Below are 14,741 nucleotides of genomic sequence, written 5' to 3'. Positions count from 1 at the left end.
TGGGTTGGAGACAGTGGCACTAATGAAAAGACAGGAGACAGAGCTGGAGATAGCAGAGGTAAAGATGCTAAGAATTGTATTGGGTGTGACAAGGATGGACAGGATTAGAAATGAGTATATGAGAGGGTCAGCTTAGGTTGAATGGTTTGGAGACAAAGCCAGACAGGTGAGATTGCGTAGGTTTGGACATGTGCAAAGGAGAGATGCTGGGTATGTTGGGAGAAGGATGCTAGGGATGGAGCTGCCAGGCAAGAGGAAAAGAGGAAGGCCTAGGAGGAGGTTTATTGATGTGGTGAGAGATGATATGCCAGTGGTGAGTGAAACGAAGCAAGATGCAGAAGTCAGGAAGATATGGAAACAGATGATCTGTTGTTGCAACTCCTAACAGGAGCAACTGAAAGACGAGGATGAACAAGAATAATTAATAGTGTCAGTTTACCTGTAGCTGCAAAGATACAACATTTGGAAAAGGATTCTTAACAGCACACTAATAAAGTTTTACAAGTAATTTTCTAAGGATAATATTAAATCACACAGGCCAATGTCTACTGTGGGCCTGAATGCGGCCCCAATTCCTGCATTCATGTTAGAATGCTTTGGAACAGTAAATAGGAGGTAGTCACATGATAAGAGTGACTAAAAGTAAAAAAAGGGCTCACACCCCTTGCTTTTTTCCCTCAAATACAAATAACTGAAATAAGACGGGGGGTAAGCAGATATTGCTGGCATCAAATTCAAAAAGAGCATATCCTTTTTTATAATACAATAAAATTTCTCAGTTTCAACATCTGACACGCAGTATTTGCTCTGTTATCAACTAAACATGGGTTTTAATTATTTGCAAATCATTGCATTCTATTTTTCTTTACATTTCACACAGCATCCAAACTTTTTTTGTAAAACAATTTTCGTTTTTTCTATGTAGTCCCAACACACAATATAATTTTGTACTGAAAGTACTGTGTAGGAGACATTGCTATGAAACTTGTTTGCCTATCTAAATAAAATAAATCAATGCCACACCAAAGCCAGTGGGGACAAAAAAAAAAAAAACATACACCAAACTGATAAAGTTAAAAAGACAGGAATCTTAATTATATACAATGAAGTTGCTGTAAATGATCAAACTATAAAATAACATTCATGTTATAAAATTGAAGCCAGAGTATTCAGTCTGGTATCACCAAAATCCATCCATCCATCCATTTTCCAACCCGCTGAATCCAAACACAGGGTCACGGGGGTCTGCTGGAGCCAATTCCAGCCAACACAGGGCACAAGGCAGGAACCAATCCCGGGCAGGGTGCCAACCCACCGCAGGACACACACAAACACACCAAGCACACACTAGGGCCAATTTAGAATCGCCAATCCACCTAATCTGCATGTCTTTGGACTGTGGGAGGAAACCGGAGCGCCCGGAGGAAACCCACGCAGACACGGGGAGAACATGCAAACTCCATGCAGGGAGGACCCGGGAAGCGAACCCAGGTCCCCAGGGGTCCCAACTGTGAGGCAGCAGCGCTACCCACTGCGCCACCGTATCACCAAAATGATATACTCAAACCTACTTAATCCAGCTCGGGTTTGAGGGAGGCGCCTCTTGGGAAGTAAAGTGACTGTGCAGACCCTGTCACTTCACACAGAGGCTGTTGTTTATGCTGTATCTACATATGCTCACTCTTCTGAAACATTTTGTCTCTTTAAGAGTTCAAGGCCTTCAGCTTGAGCCATTAGATGAATATTAATTCTGGGTATGTCATGATTTCTGAATTATTTTGTTATATTTTGCCAAGTGCTTGTGTGGTTTATATTTTCTTTATTATTTGTTATTTTGACATTTTCACAAGTGTGAGTTCCGTTTTTCTCACTCTAATTTTTTTTGGAGTTTTGATCATCTTGTTATGAAATTCTGTTGGTACTTTGACTAATCTTTTGCATAGCCTTTCACTCCTGATTTACCTGCCCTTTCCCTGATCTAGGCACAATAAAGTGTAGTTTGCCATTATGACTCAAGGGAAAAATCATCGTGCATTTTTAAGGCCCATAATGAACAGATATGGCACAATGGTAGCAACTAAGACAAAAGCATTAAGCCATAATCTTGATGACTTTATGCTAACTGGCAACAAAAACCTCTCAAGGAAGATAAAAGCTGGAAGACAGAAGGGATATATGTCAATGACTAGGAATCGCAGGACATCCCAAATAAGACAACTGTGTAACAACTTTCTAGCACAGTTTCATAATTCCAAAGAATCACAACCTTGACATTGCCTTAAGTTTAAAACGGCATTATCCATCTTTCTTTGTCTTCTGCATCCAACAGCAAGACAGTTGAAAATATGGCGATTACAGCATACACATCCATGCACCCATACTAAGTCTACATATAATGTGTGATATTCAGGAACATTGCCTTTACCAGGGGAAAAAAATACTCAGATTCTCAAATTACTGCTGCCAAAAAATGTATTTACAAACTTTCTGACATTATTGGCTAGAATTCAGATAATATTGGACTTCTCTCTGAAAATCTTCTTGGTCTATTATGCTAAAACAACTAATAATAAATTTTACCCATTAACTTTCTAACCAGCTCAGGACTGCACGAAGGCAAACACAATAGAGGCAGCCGGAGTACAAGGTAGGTACCAAACCTTAGATGAGTATGCCATTTGATCAAAAGACCACTAACACATACTTGGTCATTTCAAGCATGACAATTACCTAACAAACATGTCAATGTTAGTTTACTGAAAACCTTACTCATTTTATGCAAGCAAGAGATCTAAGATAACCTATGGGACAGAGCGTCAAAATAAGAAAATGATTTTCTGATAACGTTCCCTTCACAAATTACCCTTCAGTATTTCTTACTCTAGTGATCATCATAGCTGTGATACAAGCAACTTGATAAAGGATTTTCCAAGTAAATAACATATAGGGACACAGATCAATGCAGAATACCCAAGAAAAATGGACAGTTCAACCTGTTGACAGTTGATTCTCATTATAGTTGATATATATTTAAATATACAGAGATCTGTTACTAACTAGTAAAGCTGACATGTTATATGCAAATTCAAATGTTGAGTGTAAAGATAAAAGTGGTATTCTAAAATGCAAATACTGCAAGTGGTCAAAAACAGAGCAAGACCCATTAATATCCCACAGTCGAGAGGTGGCATGCAGTTCAGAACCATGCTTGTGTGTTTTTTTGGGCGTGGTGAACTTGGTGTTTTCCACTGCATGTTTTGCCTTTTTTTTTCTGGGTCATACTTGAAACATCATATTTTGTTACCTGTAAAGACCCTGTTAAACATGCAACTTTAAGCCACTGCTATTTCTATCAGTCTGTCAAGATTCAAGGCACACAGGTGACACTATAAGGCTATTCTGGGAATTAAATTGAGACACCTCACACAGTAAATTGATGCCCAGAAGGAAAAGACTCGCCAGGATAACAGGATCCACCATAATGTGGAAATCGATTAAGCAAAACAGTTTAAAGGAATAACAAGTAAACTGCTGGTTTATCTGTGCTTGCAGAGAGAGTGTCTTATCAAAAACAGATTAAATTCTCAGCCAGACGTGAAGTTGCTTGAAAGATGAACGAAAATATTTCTACACGTTCGGATCAGATTACATTATTAAGTTCAGCTACACAGCCCATACGAAGATGGTATCCTTATTTTTAAACATTATCATTCTTAAACCAATAGATCATGGGTAAATCAAGCCAAAAGACAATGCTAAAAAGCACCAAGAGCCAAAATGTCATCCTACTCCTTTAACCTGTTATACCAAAACTATACCATTTTTATATTTCATACATACCATGTATACATGAAACAGGGAAAAAGGGGCAAATTCCACACTGACAAGGATTTGAACCCAGGATGCTGAATCACCACACTGTGCCTCCCTCATCATATTATGGAAATCTGTTTTGTTCTGTTTTACACATTTATGCTTCCAGAGCACTTGTTTTGCCTTTCTTTGCACTCCTTGATTTATGAGTCTGTTTTCCTCACATCTGCTGAAAGAGTATGTCACATCTTGGGACCCAGTTGCTAAATGGCTTCACCCAAGTGGGATATCCCATATAGTGGGAAAGTGGCCCCAACCTACACTCTGGACATCAGACAGATCATGAACTGAACAGGATCAAAGAAGAGACAACGACCAAAACTGAAAGCTGAGAGGTGCAAGTTTATTACAACAGTGCTGTACAACAAAAACAAAGCAGTGTCATGCAGGCTTTAATTCACAGTCCTTCAGCACTGACACTAAAAATAAACAAAAAAAAATATTAGGTACAGTGCATTCCAATAGTCTGCAATACAAAAGCAACACACGCATACAAAAAAAGTCAGTCAGTCATCCTTCTTTGAAACTGGATCAGGAAGATTTTCAAAAGGGAAAAATAAAGAAAAATATTTACAAGAAATAAAATCAAGTGTGTGTGTACTGTACATACAAAAAGAAAAACAACTGCACCAAAACCAAATATTTATATATACCGCCACCAATCACTCAGAGATATACATGTACAAGAGATATTTACAAAGCCATCAAGAAAACAAAAAACAACTGCTCCCTCCTACAACATGGTCGCTGCTCTGTAGCAGACCTCTCAGTGCATCTCTCCGTGTTTTGTACCTGTTTTTTTTGTTCTTAAATTGTGTAAAATTGTTTTCTTTTTATTTTCTTTTTCTTTTTACTAGTCTGCAAGTAGTTATTTCTATAAAATGCTTAACAACATTTGCGAAAGTTTCTTATTTTTGATCGTTATCGCCTTTGGAATCCAACAGGACACTAACGCACTACCTGCGCAGGAAATCCCAGGTGTGTGGCCGGCGCTGCTCATTTACAGCCGGGATGCGTTGCTATCTATGAGACCAGCTACCAGTTACTCCCCGTGTATTACTAATATACCAGACGAATTAAAATCTTTGAAACCCAGAAAGCAAGGAAAAAGAGGTGGACTACGAGTACGTCTGAGACGGAGAAGTTTTAAAACACCTTTGTCAACCATCATCATGAGCAACGCACAGTCCTTTGCGAAATAAACTGGACGAGCTGAGAGCATCTGCGCGATACCTCCACGAGTACCGTGAAAGCTGTCTGATGTGCTTTACGGAGACCTGGTTTAAGAATACAGACTCGGATACAGCAGTCGAAGTAGATGGATTTGTTTGCATACGGCAAGACAGAAATCCAGCATCTGGTAAGCAGACGGGTGGTGGGGTCTGCCTTTACATTAACAAAAAGGTGGTGCAGGAATATCACTGAAAAAAGAGCGCATCTGCACGCCAAATATTGAATTACTCACCGTCGGACTTCGTCCATACTATCTACCACGGGAGTTTAATCAGTAGTTATTTGTGACAGTCATTTACATTCCGCCGCATGTTGATGTGGGAGCTGCAGCTGAATCAATTCTTGAAACTGCTCATAAACTAGAAACCAAATCACCTGGTTCTTTTAAGCTTGTGATGGGTGATTTTAATTTATGCAGTCTGGAGTCAGTATTACCAAATTATCATCAATACGTGAATATTAACACTAGAGGGGACAAAACTCTGGACAAGTGCTATGGAAATGTCTCTAATGCCTACATATCACATCACAGAGCAGCCCTGGGTGCGTCTGACCACGTCGTTGTTCATCTTCTCCCGAAGTACAAACAAACTGAAACAAGAAAAACCAGCCATACGAACAACACAAAACTGGTGCAAGGAAAGTGTAGAGGAACTGCAGGAATGCTTCTCCAATACAAATTGGGATCTGCTGACATCCTCACAGTCACTGAATGAGGCCACCTATACTGTCAGCGAATATATTCAATTCTGTGAGTCTATGATCATTAAGAAAAAATCTGTCAAGGTGTACCCAAACAGTAAGCCATGGATCACTAAAGAGGTTAAAGAATTACTATTGCAAAAGCAACATGCACATCAAGAAAATAAGTTAGAAGATAAGCGAATTTTACAGCAAAGGATTAACAGGTTAATTAAACAAAATAAAAAGATGTATGGGGAAAAAATCAAGAGGTGGTTCAATGATAACAATCCAAAGCAGGTCTGGAAGGGACTAAAAACAATTACAGGACTGGGCCCTAAAAAGAATGTGGATTTTCCAGCTGACAAAGACCACAAGCTTTTAGCTGATGAACTGAATAACTTTTATGCCAGATTTGAAACAAGTGATTTCAGCACCCAAAATACAGAAATAAAGGAAACGCTTTATAAAAACACCAGGTATTCTGCTGTGATTGGGTTCAGTTTAACTGAAGTGGAAAAAGGCTTGCGGAAGGCCAAAACAAACAGTGCAGTGGGACCAGACAGCATATCAGGTCGGCTCTTAAAGTCTTGCTCTAAGCAGCTCTCCCCAGTTTTTCATTTGCTTTTTAACTGGTCTCTGACCTGTGGAATTGTACCAAATCTATGGAAACAATCAATCATTACCCCTGTATCTAAGGTTTCTAGGCCAAGCTGTTTAAATGATTACAGACCAGTGGCACTTACATCTTGCCTGAAGAAGGGGCCTGAGTTGCCTCGAAAGCTTGCATATTGTAATCTTTCTAGTTAGCCAATAAAAGGTGTCATTTTGCTTGGCTTTTCTCTACATCTATTCCAATGAAATGCTTTGAGCACTTGGTGAAAAACATTTTAATGACAGAGACAAAGTCTTTTCAAGACAACAATCAATTTGCTTATTGTGCAAACAGAAGTGTGGAAGATGCTCTGCTTGTTATCTTACATCAAATCTATACCTTTCTTGATCAGCCTGGTTCATATGTCAGAGCACTATTTTTGGATTTTTCTTCAGTGTTCAATACTATACAGCCTCATATTCTGATTGGGAAATTAAACAGTATGAATGTAAACCCATTTATCATACTATGGATTCAGAACTTTCTCTTAAATCGTTCACAGACAGTTAAAGTTCAGGACACTTTTTCAAAAGCTCTTCATTCAAACACAGGAAGTCCACAGGGGTGTGTCTTATCACCATTACTGTTTACTCTGTACACAAGTGACCTGGGACAGAACAATGACCACTGCTCCATTATCAAGTATGCAGATGACACCATGATCATAGGACGCATATCTGGGGAGGATGAAAGCCACTATCTAAATCAAGTGGACTGTATGGTAAACTGGTGCAATAAAAACTCTCTCACTCTGAATGTAAAAAAGACCAAAGAAATTATATTTGATTTTAAGAGACAGAAATCTGTATGTTCACCTATTGTAGTTCTGGGAGAGGAGGTAGAAATAGTGAATGAATATAAATACTTAGGAACTTACCTAGATAACAATCTTAACTGGAATACAAATACAAAAAAATTATTTTCTAAATGCAACCAGCGCTTATTTCTCCTCCATAAACTCAAACGATTTAAAGTAGACAAGGACCTCATGTTGTCCTTCTATCGTAGTATGATCCAGTCCGTGATCACTTTCAGTTTCATTGCCTGGTTTAATAGTCTGACAAACCAAAACTCAAAAAGCTCCAGCAGATTACGAAGTATGCAGCTAAAGTTATTGGGGCTGATGTAGATGATTTGACTAGTGTGTGTCAGAGGGCAATGCTAAAGAAACTGGAAATCATCTCAACTGATGACAGACATTCATTACATGTAGAACTAAACTTCAGTAAATCAGGAAGGATAGTTGCTTTGAAAACCCACACAAATCGCTCCAGAAACTCCTTTCTTCCTAGTGCCATACGACTTTTCAATAAGAAATATCGGAGATAATGTTTAAGGTTTTGATATATATCCTGTAACCTGTTTTTTTTTTTTGTTGGTATAAATATGTTTTATCTAACTGCCTTACCTTAACCTTTCTTATTTCTATGTCTGTTTTATTTCATTCTGCGTTACCTGTTATTAGATGCAACTGAGAAGGCAAATTTCATGTTTTCCTGTGTAAACATGACTAAATAAAGAAACCTAACCTAACCTAAACCTATAGCTCAGCAGTGCTTATTCCTACCTCACCCTTTATGTCCATTGGTGACCCGTTGGCCGGCAACCTCTTAAATATAACGGGCAAGATTATCCAACCAATCCACCACCCCCATCTATTCCGCTCATCTATCAAGATAGATACTGGCATGTTCATGCCACACACCACGTCACGTCCCGGGTGACTTCCTATCAAAAACCAAACATCTGCCTGTGCATACATGCTTAAGCTCCATGTATGGCAAGAGGTTATGCAGAGCTTGGGCACACTGATGCTTTCAATCTTGTAGAGTAAACCTATTTACTTTCAATACAGGATCCCCTTCTCTTACACTACCTTGCTTACAAATGCTGGGTTTTATGCCAAACCTTAAACCGCCATTGCTGGGCAGGCTGCAAGGACACTGGCACATGAAGCTGAACATATACAAAGGAGCTCATACTGGCCATTATACAGGCTCCCCATGTGCTCAGACACATCCACAGAGATAACCCTTCTTTTGCATGGGAGAGCCTTCAACACAAAACCTTAAGCGCCATTCTTTTAAGCTGCCTTACCTTTACTCTTAAAAGCAGAAATGTTCAGCTTAGGGCTACTTTTACTTAAATTGGTAATGTTCAAGGCTGCACATTACCACATACTCTTCCCATCAAGATTTAAGTTCACATGGTCGGGACAAATAACCCGCCACAAGATTTTTCTTTCCCGAAACAGAGTATCTAAAATCTGTAAGGTTGGAGCAATAAATATCAACGGGCCACACATGCATTTGAAAGTCTCATTCATTGCATCTATTGCAAAGCCCTATGGTCAATCTCTACAACAAATTCCGCTGACAAAAGGTAATATCTTAAACTATCAATTGCCTGTTTAATAGCTAGTCCTTCTTTTCCAACTCCACATACCGGTATTTCTTTTCTCTATCAAACAGCTTTCGAATGATAAACAAAATAGGTCTACTTTCTTCTCCTACCCTCCTACATTAAGGCTGTGCCCAAACCTTCCCGAGGTGTCAACCTGTAAAACAAAAGGTTTGGTAAAGTCAACACAGTGCAATAATACATTTTCACAGAAGACGACTTTCAATGCATCAGAAGCAATTTCACATTTCTCTGTTCACTTGATGTTTCTTGGGGCTTGATCTTTTAGCAGGTCAATAAGGGGTATCGCAATACTTGCAAAATTCAGTATGAACTAACAATACCACCCTAGCAGCCCCAGACCTGTCACTTTGTTTCCAGCTGTAGATGATTCTGGATGGTAGCCACTTTGTCGACTTAAGGACTGATGATTCCACCCCCTATGGGGTAACCCAGGTATTGCACCTCTTCTTTAGTAATACCTGTCTTTTCTGGTTTTACCACCTTACTAGCTGTTTTTAGGCAGTTGAAGACTTCAGCAAGGTGCTTTTAGTGTTCTTCTCATGACTTACTATATGCTACCACATTGTCTATGTATGCTCTAAAATAGGTTTCTGTTTCCTGCAGAACTTTGTCCATCAGGTGTTAGAAACTGGTGGTTGCACCATGTAAAACAAATGGCATTACTGCAAATTGGAAAATGCCCCCAGGTCCTAGAAATACAGTAAGTGGCTTTCGTGTATAGTCAGGGATCTCAGTCTCAAAAGTGACAGGATCTTTCTGTGCTGTTACCATCTAAGGCCCTTGCCACTTAGCTAATAGGCTGCTCTCAAAAGTACCTTTTGTCCAACAGCGAGGTTGTGTTCTCTTATGGCTTTGTCATACTGTGACTTCTGTTTAACTTGTGTCTTCTCCATATTCTCTCTCACAATCTGGTATAGATAAACAAACTTCTCCTGTAACTTGGGGCACAAACGTTAGCACATTCTTTGTTTCTGCTCGGTCTTGGTCTCCTTCTAGTGTATCTCTTAGGACTCAGAGTGGACTGCGCACATGTTGACCATACAACTGTTCGAATAGTGGAGAATCCTGTTGATGACTGTAGAACCTCCAGATACGCAAAAAGCGGGTATGGTAAAAACTGGCCCCAATCAAACTCTGTCTCATTGCAGAAATGTATGAACATCTGCTTCAATGTAGCATTGTACCTCTCTACAAGCCAGCTTGTCTGCAGATGATAGGGCATGGTTCTTAATCCCCGGATTCCTAACAAACTGTTCACTTATTTCATTAGTTTGGAAGTTATGTTGGATCCCTGATCAGCCAGCATCTCTCAGGGAATCCCTACCCTTGAAAACAGCTGTATGAGCATCCTAGCTATATTGCAGGCAGTAGTCATCCTGATGGGAAAGGCTTCTGGGAAGCATGTTGCGTAATCACACACTACCAAAATACATACATGTAACTAGTGTGGCTACACTGTAAAATGACCGACTAAATCAACTGCAATCCTGGAGAAAGGCTCTTCCATTACTAGCAGTGGTTTTAAGGCCACCTTATCTCCCTTTAAATAGGTCCTACCTTTTGACACTCTGCATATTCTTTATTGTACTTTGCCACATCCTTTGTCCAACCCAGCCAATAAAAATGTCTAGCTAGCCAGTCCGATGTCTTTAGTTACCCCAGATGTCCCAACCAAGAACTACTATGGCTAAGGTAAAGTACTCTATCCTTCAGAACCTTAGGCAACACCAGCACATCCCAACTGTCTTGGGTTCTCTCCTTAGCTACCTGAGGCTGTATGATAACCACAGTCTCTGCCTGAGTAACAGAGTAACAATTCTTCAATTCTAGGTAAGTTCAACCCTAAAAGTACTGAGTAAGGTATGTTATCCACTACTCCCACTGGCAACTTGCAATTTACCCCCTTTATCTCCAAGCTTACCCTGACCAGCAGAAAGGTTACCTCTTCTCTGTCAACACACCTTAAAGCTATGCTTGGTCCCAACTCAACCATGAGGTATTCCAGACACTCTTGTCTCACTAAAGACTGGGTGCTTCCAGTATCTATCAACACTTTGTGCTGCTTACATGCCATAGTTACCCTAACCCCCTTCTCCATCCTTGCAAGAGCAGTCTTCTTCTCAGGCAGTGGACAAGATTCAAAACGAAGTTCAGTCTCTCTCGTTTGGGCAAAACCCAAAACTGTGGCCTTTCTGATTACAACCATGGCAAACAACTCCCTCCCTATTCACTTGTCTCTTGTACTAACCGGACTACAACCCGTATCAACCTGAGACGTATCTTTGGGCTGTTCCATTGGTCTGGGCTTCCCACTGACTCCTCTATCCACATGTTCTTCGGACAAGTGGCAGCCAAAATAACCTCTGCGACGTCTGCAGCGTCCTTGGAGGTCTTAGGATGATATTCCTTGACTCCGGTCCAGAGTCTGCCATCCAATACCTCTAAAAGCAGTTCTAATAAAACAAAGTCAATTATCTGATCCACTGTGTGCTTCTCAGGATACAACCATTTCGTACATTGTTATTTCAATTGTGCCAAAAGCTCTTTGGGAAACTGTCCATGCTCCTACTCAAATGAGTGAAATCAAATCCTATATGTTTCTGAGCTAATCTCAAAATTTCACTATAATTGCCCCTTTCAGACTGTCGTACCTCAAGGACTCCTCCGCTGGCAGAAACGCCACTCTGGCTTTCCCTGTAAGCAAGGGCACCAGAAGGACTGCCCATTCTGACTTTGGCCAACCACATTCTGCTGCCATCCTTTCGAAGTCTGTCAAGTAGTGCTCTATATCTTCTGGCTTGGCAAATGGCAACAGCTGAGGACTATCCATCATTCTTAGTGGGGAACTTGTGCTCCTCTCTACAGGTTCCTCCAAGACTTGGGACTGTGCCTGCTGTACCAGATCCACTTGTCCTTGAAACTGGGTGAATTCGTGCTGGAGGCTCTTGATATGCAGCTCAAACCACAGATTTTTCTTATCCTGGATTGCAATGAACTGATGCAAGAGGGTCTCTATGACTCTGATGTCCCTGGTGGTGTCCTCCATAACTTGACCCGTACTAGAGTCAACTCCACAGCCCTGATCAGGAGTTCCATCTCCAAGCTGTTTCTTGGGAGCCATTCTGTATCCAATGTCTGTCTATGATCAAACCAAAAATAAGGTTCTTTCTCTTCTTGCCTGATCTATCCCACTGTTGCCACCAAACTATGATATCTAATGTAGTGAACAAAATTGGCCCCACACTACACTACGGACATCTGGTACATCATGAGCCAAACAGGATCAGATGAGAGAAGAGACACAGACCTAAATCAAAGGGTGAAAGGTGCAAGTTTATTACAACAGTGCTGTACAACAAAAACACAGCAGTGTCAGATGAGTTTTGATTCACAGTCCTTCAGTACTGATACTCTTAACAAAAAGTAAAAGAAGAACAAAAACAAAAATAAATTAGGGTGTATTTACAGTAGGTACAGTTCACTCCAATAGTCCTTAATACAAAAACTATACACACACAAGAAGTCAGTCTTCCTTCTTTGAAACTGGCTAAGGGAAGCTCTTCATAAGCGGGGGAAAAAATATTTACAAAAAAAAGTCACAAGTGTGTGTTTATACAAAAAGCAAAACAACTGCACCAATCTCAAAAGTAAACCATCCCAAAACCAAATATTTATATATACCTCCACCAAAAACAATCACTGTGTGATATACTCGTATATGACCAAGAGATCTTTACAAAGCCATCAAGAAAAATAATTGGGAGGGCAGCCTGAAATCCTGAGGCATCTGAGGTTGTAAAGATGCCTTCTTCTCCAAGGTGTCAGTGTGCTTGGACCAGGTCAGGTCCTCTGTGATATGGTCACTGAGTGTTATTAATACTGACGGAGTTATAGTGCTTCTGCTGTTTTCTCCCAAAGTCCACAATCAATTCATTTGTCTCGCTGACATTCACCCACAATGGCAGTAGCAGGATTTGAACACAAACCCTTAATCTAAAGCCTTAACCAGTGTGGCATTAGAGTATGTAGCACCATGAAATAAGAATGTAAAACTCCCACCGAGAAGCAGCCCAAAATGCACCAAAAAGCATTTTTCCATTAAGGAAACAAAAAAAAAAAATCATTAACAGGTCAGAATGATACTACAAAGAAAAAAAAAAAAAAAAAAACACTGGAACTCAGAGTGGTTTGCTTTTAAATATATTTTTCCTCTCTGAAACGCCAGAAGTCTCCTCTAAAGTCGAGCTCTCCTAGTACTTTGCCTCTCATCTCTGGTAATGAATTTACTGTACAACCAATTTACGTGCTAACTGTAAATCTTACTACCTGGTCATAGTACTGCTTCGTAGACCATGGTAACACTATCCCGTTTCTTCTCAACTGTTCAGACCTTCTTGGCAGTTTCAAGGTTGCCTTCTTTGTATGCCAGTACATAGGACTGTCCTTGTCCCGAGTGGGATGACCCTGCTGCCACCTGTCGGGCTAGAAGAGCTCTATCGCCCTGTGTTCCCACTGCTTAGCAGCAACGATTTATCGGTTTCGCAGTTTCCAGTCACGGGCTTAACTTGTGCCACCTCTGCCCTAGCCGTACATCTCGAGTGTGACAAACCCTTGCAATTCGTTGAGCAGAACCGGAAACAAAACTTGATTATAACTGGGCTGCACTTTACTCTGCAATTAACTCCATAAATAAGAATTGTGCTGATCTGTACGGATCTACACCTACTTAATTTAAATAAGCAAACACTGCTTAACGGCCCTAATGGTACAGCAGTGACTTCCATTCGGCACGGTAAATGTACTTTTTATCATAAAAATACACAAAGATGTCGACTTTAAAGAGGACACTATGTACGAGACAGCCGGAAAATACGAAAAACCCGACAGGACTCCTTTATCTGACTACTTCTCTGTGTCCGACACATATCGTTGTTTATAAAACGACCCCCTTTAGTACGAACGCAAGTACTTAGGCCTGGAATAAACGAACTCATCCCAGTTGCATTAACGAACAACAAAAACAAAACGCACTTCCAACGCCCGCCTCCAGCACCATGTCATTGGCTTCTCGCTTTAGCATCTTGTCTTGAGTGGACAACCGTGCTATTAATCAACTGTGAGCCGACAGTATAAAAAATAAATACATAAACAAATAAGAAAACCCCAAGTCAGTTTAAGCTCTTTTCGTATACTACTAATCACACTTCTTATCTATTGAAATGCATATATTTAAAAGGGTTATTTTTTGGAATCGCTCACCTTTAGCCGTGAAGCATGCCATTCATAGACGTTTGCTCCGCTTTAGGGGAACAGCAGTTGGGTTAGCAAGGTAGGCACACACTGGACTAGATCTGGACACGTCTGCTTCTCGCCAACATTAGTGGTTCAAACAATGACTATTTGCTGCAACGCCGGTGCGGAAAGACTTCATTATGAAAAACGACACCGGTCAACAGCGAGATCACGTGATTGAAGACGGAGTCAACGTGGTCACGTGAGCCGTTTTACCCTCCCCTGTCAAATATTAAAACCTCATTACATGTTTAGTAGAGGCTGGGAATTCCGAATCTTGATCTGAATAAGCTGGTTAGAAATGAATTTGTAATTGTAATCGCATACAAAAATGGCGAAGAAGTAAACTTGTGCAGCCAGTTCACGTGTAATATCGCTGTTGTCGCTAAACGTCGTAAGCAGGTGCCATTGCCCGCTCTGAAAATGCCCGAAGTGGCCTGCAGCTGGAAGAGTAACATTTAGGGTGCTGGAAGAGGAACATTTAGGGTCTCTGATTAGAACATCACTTTAATGACACATTTACATTTTTTTTCTCAATCCCTTGCAAGCAGTTGAATTGGCAGAAGGAACAATGACACATGTA

General features: G+C 40.4%; 1 protein-coding gene across 2 annotated transcripts in view; it reads right to left on the bottom strand.

Annotated features, from left to right (window-relative positions):
* abca3b (ATP-binding cassette, sub-family A (ABC1), member 3b) overlaps window positions 1-14,364 on the bottom strand; it is a 132,036-nt gene extending 117,672 nt beyond the window's left edge. The window contains exon 1 of one of the 2 annotated variants that reach the window (XM_028813842.2): window positions 14,126-14,364. The gene's annotated coding sequence lies outside the window, so the exon portion shown is untranslated. Of the gene's footprint in view, window positions 1-8,887; window positions 8,967-14,125 lie in introns of those variants that run through there. The other variant, XM_051934025.1, reaches the window with a different exon arrangement.
* Window positions 14,365-14,741: the final 377 nt, after the last annotated feature.

This window comes from Erpetoichthys calabaricus, chromosome 11, assembly GCF_900747795.2.
Source record: "Erpetoichthys calabaricus chromosome 11, fErpCal1.3, whole genome shotgun sequence".
Lineage (NCBI taxonomy): Eukaryota > Metazoa > Chordata > Cladistia > Polypteriformes > Polypteridae > Erpetoichthys > Erpetoichthys calabaricus.
This window is presented reverse-complemented; position numbering and strand designations above follow the sequence as displayed.